At 44.0% G+C, this 9,280-nt stretch overlaps 1 protein-coding gene across 6 annotated transcripts in view; it reads right to left on the reverse strand.

Annotated features, from left to right (window-relative positions):
• Positions 1–6,263, reverse strand: part of ZBTB44 (zinc finger and BTB domain containing 44) — an 85,020-nt gene extending 78,757 nt beyond the window's left edge. For 4 of the 6 annotated variants that reach the window (XM_021671257.2, XM_021671256.2, XM_021671254.2 and 1 more), the window contains exon 1: positions 6,215–6,263. The gene's annotated coding sequence lies outside the window, so the exon portion shown is untranslated. Of the gene's footprint in view, positions 1–5,674; positions 5,794–6,214 lie in introns of those variants that run through there. The other 2 variants (XM_064375584.1, XM_021671255.2) reach the window with 2 other exon arrangements.
• Between the last annotated feature and the right edge of the window lie 3,017 nt (positions 6,264–9,280).

The following is a 9,280-nucleotide window of genomic DNA, read 5'->3' on the forward strand; positions in this document are numbered from 1 at the left end:
CTTTTCGTATTTTTAATAGAGATGGGTTTTCACTATATTGGTCAGGCTGGTCTTGAGCTCTCGACCTTAGGTGATCCACCCATCTCGGCTTCCCAAGGCATGAGCCACCACGCCCAGTCCAATATACCACATTTTTACTGCACCTTTTCTATGTTTAGATATGCTTAGAGATACATATACTTTCCACTGTGTTACAAAAGCCTACAGCATTCAGTACAGTAACATACTGTACAGATATCTGGCCCAGGAGCATAGGCTATACCACATAACCTATATGTATAGTAGGCCATACCATCAAGTTTTGTCTACACTTTATGATGTTCACAATGACACAATCACCTAACAACCCACTTCTCAGAACATATGCCCCTTGTAATCTTTGAGGTTGTTACAGCATCATACATGTAGCTCCTTATTCATGGTGACTGAAAATATATTAAATTTTTATGACTTGTTACATTTAGTTGTGGTAGCAAAGCAGCTAAGTGCTAACTCTAAACAGCCTTGAGTTTGAAACCTGGTCTAGGCAAGTCATTTAATGCTTCTAGGTATCAGTTTCCTTACTGCAAAATAAGATACTAGTAGTAATGTCAAAGGGTTAATGTGAGATTTAAATAAGATAATGTATAAAATGTTTAGTACAGTTGGCAATACAGAAAGGACATAACAAATGTTAGCAATTATTATCATCACTGTATTAGTTCATTCAGCCTACACAACAGGTTCTAGCTGCTACGTGGGCACACATACCCATGCAACTGTTTGTAGTATTATTTTTCATTACCTTATGTGCTCTAACAACCTTGGGTAGTGATTTTACTGAGATTAAAGACAGAACGAGGATGAACAGGTCCAAGTGCACCCATTCTCCATCTTTCCACTCCACTCCCTAACAGAACTAGATGTTCATTCTATTATCGAAAGCAGTGATTGTGGAGTCCTAGAGTAAGGGAAAAGGAGTCAGCCTGGTGGGAGCAGGGTACAGCAAGAAGAAAAAGCAGATAAGGTATAAGTCTGCCTTTCTTCACGGTCCAAGAAACACAGCCCTCCTGCACAAATAACTCACAATCTTCCTGCACTCAACTTATCACCAGACTCTTGGCTGACAGAAAAATGCAAGTTAGCTCACTGCAGCCTTGGCCTTATCAGTACTGCACATAGCCCTCTGCAGCATACAGCACAAGTATCATCCTATAAAATCCCCAGCAAGCCTTTGTCTCCTGGCAGTCAGCTTCTCTCTTGCTGATCTGCCCACTGCACCCTTGCAACCAACCTACTTCCACACTTTCTCTAATAAATCTGCCTTTCTTTACCTACAATTGCCTTGGTAAATTCCTTTACTGCCTGCAACACCAGCCCCAGCTAGTTGTGACCTATGACAGTGAGGATGAACACAAGAAAACACACTACGGGCACGGTTCCGCTTTTCAGCACTTGGTTGACAGGAGGTTGATAAACTGCCTAATTGTGCTCTGCTTCCTTTAGATGAATACTGCTGCTGCCTCTTAAAACTTCATTTGAGACCACATAATTATGAATTTCTATCAAATTTGGTCCAACCCAAACAAAATGTGTTATCCTCACTGATCACACATCCAAATGCCTTTATATCTGTACATAGCATATTTATGCCAGTTTTGCTGTAGATGGAGTTGGCTGGGCATGGTGGCTCACATCCGTAATCCCAGCACTTCAGGAGGCCGGGATTATACTTTGGGAAGCTGAGGCAGGTGAATCACTTGAGGTCAGGAGTTTAAGACCAGCCTAGACAACATAGTGAAACCATATCTCTACTAAAAAATACAAAAATTAGCTGGGCGTAGTGGTGCACACCTGTAATCCCAGCTACTAGGGAGGCTGAGGTAGGAGAATCGCTTGAACCCAGGTGGCAGGTTGCAGTGAGCCAAGATCGAGCCACTGCACTCCAGCCTGGGCAACAGAGGGAGACTACATCTTAAAAAAAAAAAAAAGTAGAAAAAGTAGGTAGAATCATAAAACCTCTACCAACTACATGCCTCTTTAAAGACATCATTTAAGTAAAAGCTGCCGTTTACTTTTACGCAATTTTTATTTAAAAATATGGTATCTGGGCTGGGCGCAGTGGCTTATGCCTGTAATCTTAGCACTTTGGGAGACCAAAACAGCAGAATCACTTGAGCTCAGGAGTTTGAGAGACCAGCCTGGACAACATAGTGAGAACTCAACTCTATTTAAAAAAAGAAAAAAAAAAAGAAAAAAAAAAAGAGCCAGGTGCAGTGGTGCATGCCTGTAGTCTCAGCTACTCAGAAGGCTGAGGCAGGAAGATCGCTTGAGCCCAGAAGTTCTGGGCTGTAGTATGCTATGCCCATTGGGTGTCCACACTAAATTCAGCATGAATATGGTGACCTCCCAGGAGTGAGGGACCACCAGGTTGCCTAACGAGGGGTGAACTGGCCCAGGTTGGAAACAGCAGGTCAAAACTCCCATGCTGATCAGTAGTAGGATCACATCTGTGAAAAGTCAATGTGCTCTAGCCTGGGCAACTCAGTGAGCCCCCTGTCACTTTAAAAAAAAAAAAAGCAAGCATGAAATCCACTTCTCTGCTAACTTCTAAAAAATTAGTCTTAGTTCTTTTCTTTCTCTTTGCCAGAGAAAGCAGAATCTAATTTTAAAATTTGAAAGTACTATGTGGCTTCATATAACATACTTTGTCTACTGCTAATTCTCCTGAACTTGATATGAGCATGTAATAGGATATTAAAAAAGTATGGTAAAAGTAAAGAATACCTCATCTTAAAAAACTAATTTGGATGAGGTTTCTCCAAGTATACTTTTAAAACATTATTTTGACTTCTACACTACGTATATACTTTACACATTCAGAAATAAAATAAAATCCTAAGGAAAAACTGAAACCTATGAACCATATCAAATTGGTAGCATAACCAGAGAAAATTATTTTAAGTGACTTTTGAACACAGTACTCATTACACATTCTTCATGCAATATATTCTAAATATGAAAATAAATGCAAAAACATCTTAAACCTTATTAAGCTTATTGATATTAGTAATACCAGCACTGTAATTTTAAAATGATTTTATGTATACAGTGGGAGAAAGCAAATACATTTATTTTTCTTTTTTTGACAGGGCCTCACTCTTGTCATCCAGGCTGGAGGGCAGTGGCTTGAACATAGCTCATTGCAGCCTCAACCAGGGCTCAAGCGATCCACCTGCTTCAGCCTCCTGAGCAGCTGGGAACACAGGCACACACCAACATGCCTGGCTAATTTTTTCATTTTTTGTACAGATGGGGTCTCATCATGTTGCCCAGACTGGCCTTGAACTCCTGGGCTCAAGCAATCCTTCCACATTAGCCTTTCAAAGTCCTGAGATTACAGGCATGAGCCACCATGCTTAGCCAGTTTATTAATTGTATTAAATACCAAGATTTTCATTTAAGACAGGAGACAAATACAGAGTCAAGGAAGAAAAAGTCTGCTTGCTAATAGGAATTGGAATATCACTCTGAACTCATGATTAAACAAGCAAAAAACTTTTCCTTAGTTTTCTCCTCTCAAAGTACCTAGAAGCAATGATACCGCAGCAGTAATGAATATGCCAAACATCCAGAACTTGGTTTCTATATACAATTTCTCACCAAGACTCCTTGGATAAATAGTCCTTTCCAGAGGTGAGGAAACAAAGCATAAGGTAAACCTGGAGTATTTTGTGTTAGAAAGCACTCCAAGATTAATTGGGAGCAGGGGTGTCAAAACACACAAGAGTCAGCTTGAAATGATTCCTACTGACCAAATCTGGGACAATTTGGCCATTAAAAAGAAAAACGACTGTAACTGGTTATAAAACAAGGAATAAATTAAAACCCATGGGAGTCCATAGTGGCATTACTCACCCCTCCCCGAAAAAACATCTTATTTGCCATCATTGGGGGTGACTATTTCTCCAGCTCTTTACTATGAATATTGAAAAGCAAAGAGAAGAAATTTAACATTTAATTTGCATTTTGGGGAAGAACAATAGTTTACCTGCACTTAATGAAGGAAATCTCTTTCTTAGAGAGAATGTCCAATAAAATAACTGATTTAAGCAACAGTCATCATGGGTGCTAAAAATCACTACGCAAAAGATTGTCAGAAACTGGGTATTTGCTTAGTGTCCACGTATTATGCCAAGATTACATATTAATCACAAACTGGCAAACCACACCTTTACAACAGGTCAGTAGTCAGGACTTTAATCAAATGGTTACATTTAGCATCATTAATAGTGTGGGAATCTGACATTATGTGCCTCCTATATTATGCAATAGGAGGTACACAGCATCACCTATTAAATATTCTTGCCAAGGAAAGTTTTACTTTAAGCTAATTAAGCCTTCCTTTACACCTAACTTCCAATTAAATAGGAAATTTAGGGAGAAAGAGGAATAAATGAAATGACATTAGGAGGGCACAAATCCAGAATGTGGGTATATTCTACAAGGCAACTGGTTTGGTCAATTAGGTGTCAGAAAAAAAGGAAGGAGGGAACATTCATCCTATTTAACTTTCCCAGCAAAAAGGAGGGGGGATGGATACTATTCTTTTTACAAAAGAAACTAAAGACTTAATTATCAAATGCAATCAATGCATGAATATTGACTGACTACAGCTGGGGGAGGAAACCTCAAAGACACTTTGGAACAATTGAGGAACTCTGAATAAGGAGTTGTTGATTTTGACAGGTATTAATAATGATACTGGGGTTAGCAGGAAAATGTCCCTATTCTTAGGAAATACATGCTGAAACATTTGAGGATTATGGTTTCAAATAATTACACACATACAGAGAAAGAAGGGAAACAATATGGCAAAAATGCTAATCACTAAATCGGATATTCATTGCATTGATTAGCATTTTTATTCATGCACAATTGCATAGAATCAACCTCTATAAGACTGAAATTTTTCGTAACAAAGTTAATAAAATTGTACTTCCATTGAGAAGTACAGAAGAAAGTATACGAAAGTATACCTATACCGGAATTATATTTGGGTTGAAATCTAAACTATCTTACTAGTTGTGTGCCCTAAGGCAAGTTATAATTCTTAGGATCACTATGTTTGTCACTTCTGTAAAATTCAAGTAATCATACTTGCATCATTAGGTTCTGAGAATTAAATGATTACAAATGCAAAAATGCCAAGCAGTACTGCAGAAAATAAACCTGGTTTTCATAATCAATATATTACTACTAATCCTAAAATAAAAAACTACAGGACAATGTTCATTATATTCACACTCTATAAGGGGAAACTACATTAGATAAAATTATTATTAGTCCACTGGCAGTCCAAGTGAAGTAATGGGGGAAATGAAGATTTATACAGTATTTTTTAAACCCAAGAATTCCAACTGAACACCTAGAGAAAAAGAAATCAAAATTGTGCAGCCTGCTTCCGGTATTAGCCTATCTCCAAATAAAACATTAAGGAAATAAGTTGAAATTATAGAGAATTTCTTCCTGACTTCAAGAGATCATCTACTTACATGCTAAAAATGAAATTAAGTTTTTGTCTTCATTTCTATAAGTTCCAAAAAATGCACACAATTACGGGGTTTTATTTTAAATTCTGCTTGGAGTCACAGAACTCACATGGACGCAATTCATTTAATCAGTTCTAACGTACCTGTCATTTCTCGAGGTAACCCCTTTTTCTGATTAGGCCAGCAATTTTAAAACGACTAGATGCAGAGTGATCCTCAGGAAGGAAAGAAAAAGAGGTGTTTGTGTATATACACACACATATATACACATACATATTTTTAAGTAAGTGCCATCTTTCTCTTTCCTGTACCACAGAAAAAGCAGAAAGGGAAAGGAGGAAAAAAACCCAGGTCCGACCCTCCCGGGTTCGACCAGGTGAGAGGTGGCAACACCTCCGGCCGCTCCGGGTTAGGCTGTTGGGCAAATGGGCGTGCAAAGGACGGGCAGCTCCCTGGAAGGTCGGGTAACTGCTCCGGGACCGCGGGGCCCAAGGCCGGTCTCCTCCCTGAAGGATTAAATGCCACCGAGGGGATCCCGTGGGTGTCTCCCGGCGCGGACGAGGGTGACAGACCCGGCTCTCCGCTCCCTCCGGCGCCAGGTGGGGCCCACGCGGTGTCAGCCCCGGGCGGCGTGCAGGGGCCGCCCCCCGCGCGGCCGGAGCCCGCCCTCTCCTCCCCGTTACCTGCGGGCGGCGGCGCCGGGCCCGGAGGCCTGCTGCTCCTCCTCCTTCTCCCGCCAGGCTGGGGCGGCGAGGCGGCGGCGGCGGCGGCGACGGCCCGGGGGGAGGGGGCGGAGCGCGCGGCTCGCTGCCTCTCGCCTCCCCCGGGAGGCTCAGGGGCCCCTATCTCGGGCCACCGCGCCTAGGCCCGTGAGCAGCCTGTGGCTGAGGCATGGCGGCACAGCCCACCGGCGTGCCTGCGAAGTAGGAGTGCGAGGCGGCTGGGAGGATAGCACCCCTGGCGCTCGGAGGGGCCTGAGGGGAGGAGCGAGGGCGCCTGGGAGCCGCGCGCCGGCGGCCGTTGGGGACGGTTGGCCGAGGGCAGGCGGTTGTTTGGGGAGCGCGGCGACGGCTCGCGTGTTCCCGGCGGGGCGGGGTGGGGAAGGGGAAGGGGACTGAGGGGAGGGGAGGGGGAGGTTGGGAGGGAGCCGCCGCCGCACGCGTGCGGGCCGGAGCCGATTGCCGCTCAGCTCACTCCAGCCTGTTTGGGGGCACTTTGTTTGTGTCCCACAATGCTCTGCGCGGGCGGCCCGGCTAGGGAGGGAGGGGTGGGGCGGGGCAAAGCGAGCTCGGGGGCGGGACTCGGGGCGGGACTCGGGGCGGGGAAGGAAACGTGATGATTGCGCAAGCGCAGAAAATGGGCCCTCCTGGCCGTCGGGACTTGCACGGTGGGTGACTCCTTTTCCTTAGACGGTAGAGCCCTCGTGACCCAGAAAGGCCGTGGGTCTTGACACAGTATTTTTGCCTATGTGTGCACAGGTGCAGATTTTCGTATACCCCCATAAGCCCTGTCCCATTTGTCCTTCCTCTAAGCCGTCCTCCCATCCAGCTCCCCTCTCACACCTGGGAAGCATTTCTCCGCATGAGTCACACTTCTAGCAGTTTTTTTTTTTCTTCGAACTAAAAACATAACTCCTATTTTCTCTGGTAGTTTCTGTAGCCAGGGCGAAATCGAAACACTTCAGCCCCTCTTCGGCGAGGGAGGTCAGTTGGTAATTGCCCATTGTTCACCCATGGAAACAGGCCTGCCAAGGCCGCCCCGCAGACGGTTGAGCCGGTGCCCCGGTCCTGGGCGGACAGCGACCTGCGGCGGGTGTCTGGAGTGTGCGGCTCCTCGGGCCTCCTCGCAGTGCTTGCTTTTTGACGTTTAGCACTTGCCTAGGTGACCCTGGCAGGGCGTGCGGCTCTGAGATGAGTGGAGAAATGGACTCCCAGGTCCCTCTCGTTCCTCCAACACAGGGACACCTAGAACTTCTCCAAAAATATACCTTACTTCTTCCACAACCGTGAATCTGTCGTGTTTACTTCACCATCACTTCCCTGGCCTTCCCGGAGGAAGTGTGCGGGCCACCCCAAAGTAACCGGTATGCCCGGTGTGTTTTGCAACTCTTGGTCAACTGCAAAATCAATCAACCTAGCCATAAGTCTTGGCTTCCCTGACCAGGCGGGCGAGCGCGCTCCGCACCGCCCCCGGAGGTCGTAGTGGCGCCCAGGACTGCAGGCGGCAGTGCCCCAGGTGCCTGGGGGCGGGCGGGGTGAGGGCAGGTGCTTCTTGGGCGCTCTGCGTTTTCCCACGCCTCCAGCTTGCAAACCGAAAGACTCTTTCCAGAGGATTTTGTGCAAGGGGGGTGGACGTCCCCCGAAGTAGAGTGGATTTTTCTTCTGAAACACTTGGCAACGTCTCACCATAATTCACTCTTTGAGAGACAGCCAAGCACCTGAGCACCCTAATTCTGACACTTGAAATCTTGAGGAAAAAAGGCATAAAAACAACTTCTGTTTTTATAGTCCTTTGCAGTTTCCATCAAGTTTTCAAGTATGTTATTTAATCCTCACAGCAACTGTAATTCACAGGTTTTATCACAGGTTTTTATTATTATTTCCACTATCATTTTTATTATTCCCATTTCAGAGATGAGAAAAATCAGAAAGATGCGAATTAGGCCCAGAAACTTTTGCACCAGATTTGGAGAGGGGAAGGGAAAGAAGGCGGAATGCTTACCCGGGAGAGGACTGGTGGCCACAGAGTGAGACTCAGGAAAGGGCAGGAGCTAGAGCCCTGGTGAGGGGTGTGTGAGAGTGTATGTAGGCGGAAAGCAACTGGGAAAGAATCAGGATGGAATGAAGTAGTCAAATAAATCCTATCTACCTCTCCGAGTGCCTTTAACAGGATAGTCAGTCAATGAAAGACCATGAGACAAGTCTTTAGTCCGTGTTTCTCCAGGGACTGTGGTGGCAGCTCCCCAACTACCACAATGACACAAAAATTTTCTTTCCTTTGTAGTACAACTTGAAGTCAGGTAGAGGAATGCCTCTAGCTTGGTTATTTTTGCTCAGAATTGCCCTAGCTTTTCAGGGTCTTTCGTGGTTCTATACAAATTTTAGGATTGTTTTTTCTAATTCTGTGATGAGTGTCACTGATATTTTGGTAGGGATTGCACTATACATGTGGGTGGCTTTGGGTAGTATGGATATTTTAACAATATTAATTCTTTCAATCCATGAGCATATATTTCCTTAATTTTTTTTGATTCTCTTAAATTTCTTTCATCAATGTTTGTATTTTCCGTGTAGAGATTTTTCACTTCTTTGCTTAAATTTATTCCGAGGTGTTTTATTTTGCTTTTTTGTAGCTATTGTAAATGAGATTGTTTTCTTGATTTCTTTTTCAGATTGATGGCTGTTAGCTTCTAGAAAATCAACTGATTTTTGTATCCTGCAACTTAACTGAATTTGTTCATCAGAGTTCTGAGAGATTCTGTAGGTTTTTCTAAATATAAGATCATGTCATCTGCAAACAAGAATAATTTGACCTCTTCCTTTCCAATTTAGTTGCCCTTTATTTCTTTCTGAGCCTAATTGCTGTGGTGAGGACTTCCAGAACTATGTTGAATAGCAGTGGTGAAAGTGGGTATCTTTGTCTTGTTCCAGATGTTAGTGGAAAGGCTTTCAATGTTTTCCTGTTCAGTGTGATATTAGCTGTGGGTTTGTCATACATGGCTTTTATCATTTAAAAACTTTTTTCCCTTA

Source organism: Aotus nancymaae, unplaced genomic scaffold (genome assembly GCF_030222135.1).
Source record: "Aotus nancymaae isolate 86718 unplaced genomic scaffold, 86718_ANA_hifiasm-v0.15.2.pri h1tg000012l, whole genome shotgun sequence".
Taxonomy (NCBI): domain Eukaryota; kingdom Metazoa; phylum Chordata; class Mammalia; order Primates; family Aotidae; genus Aotus; species Aotus nancymaae.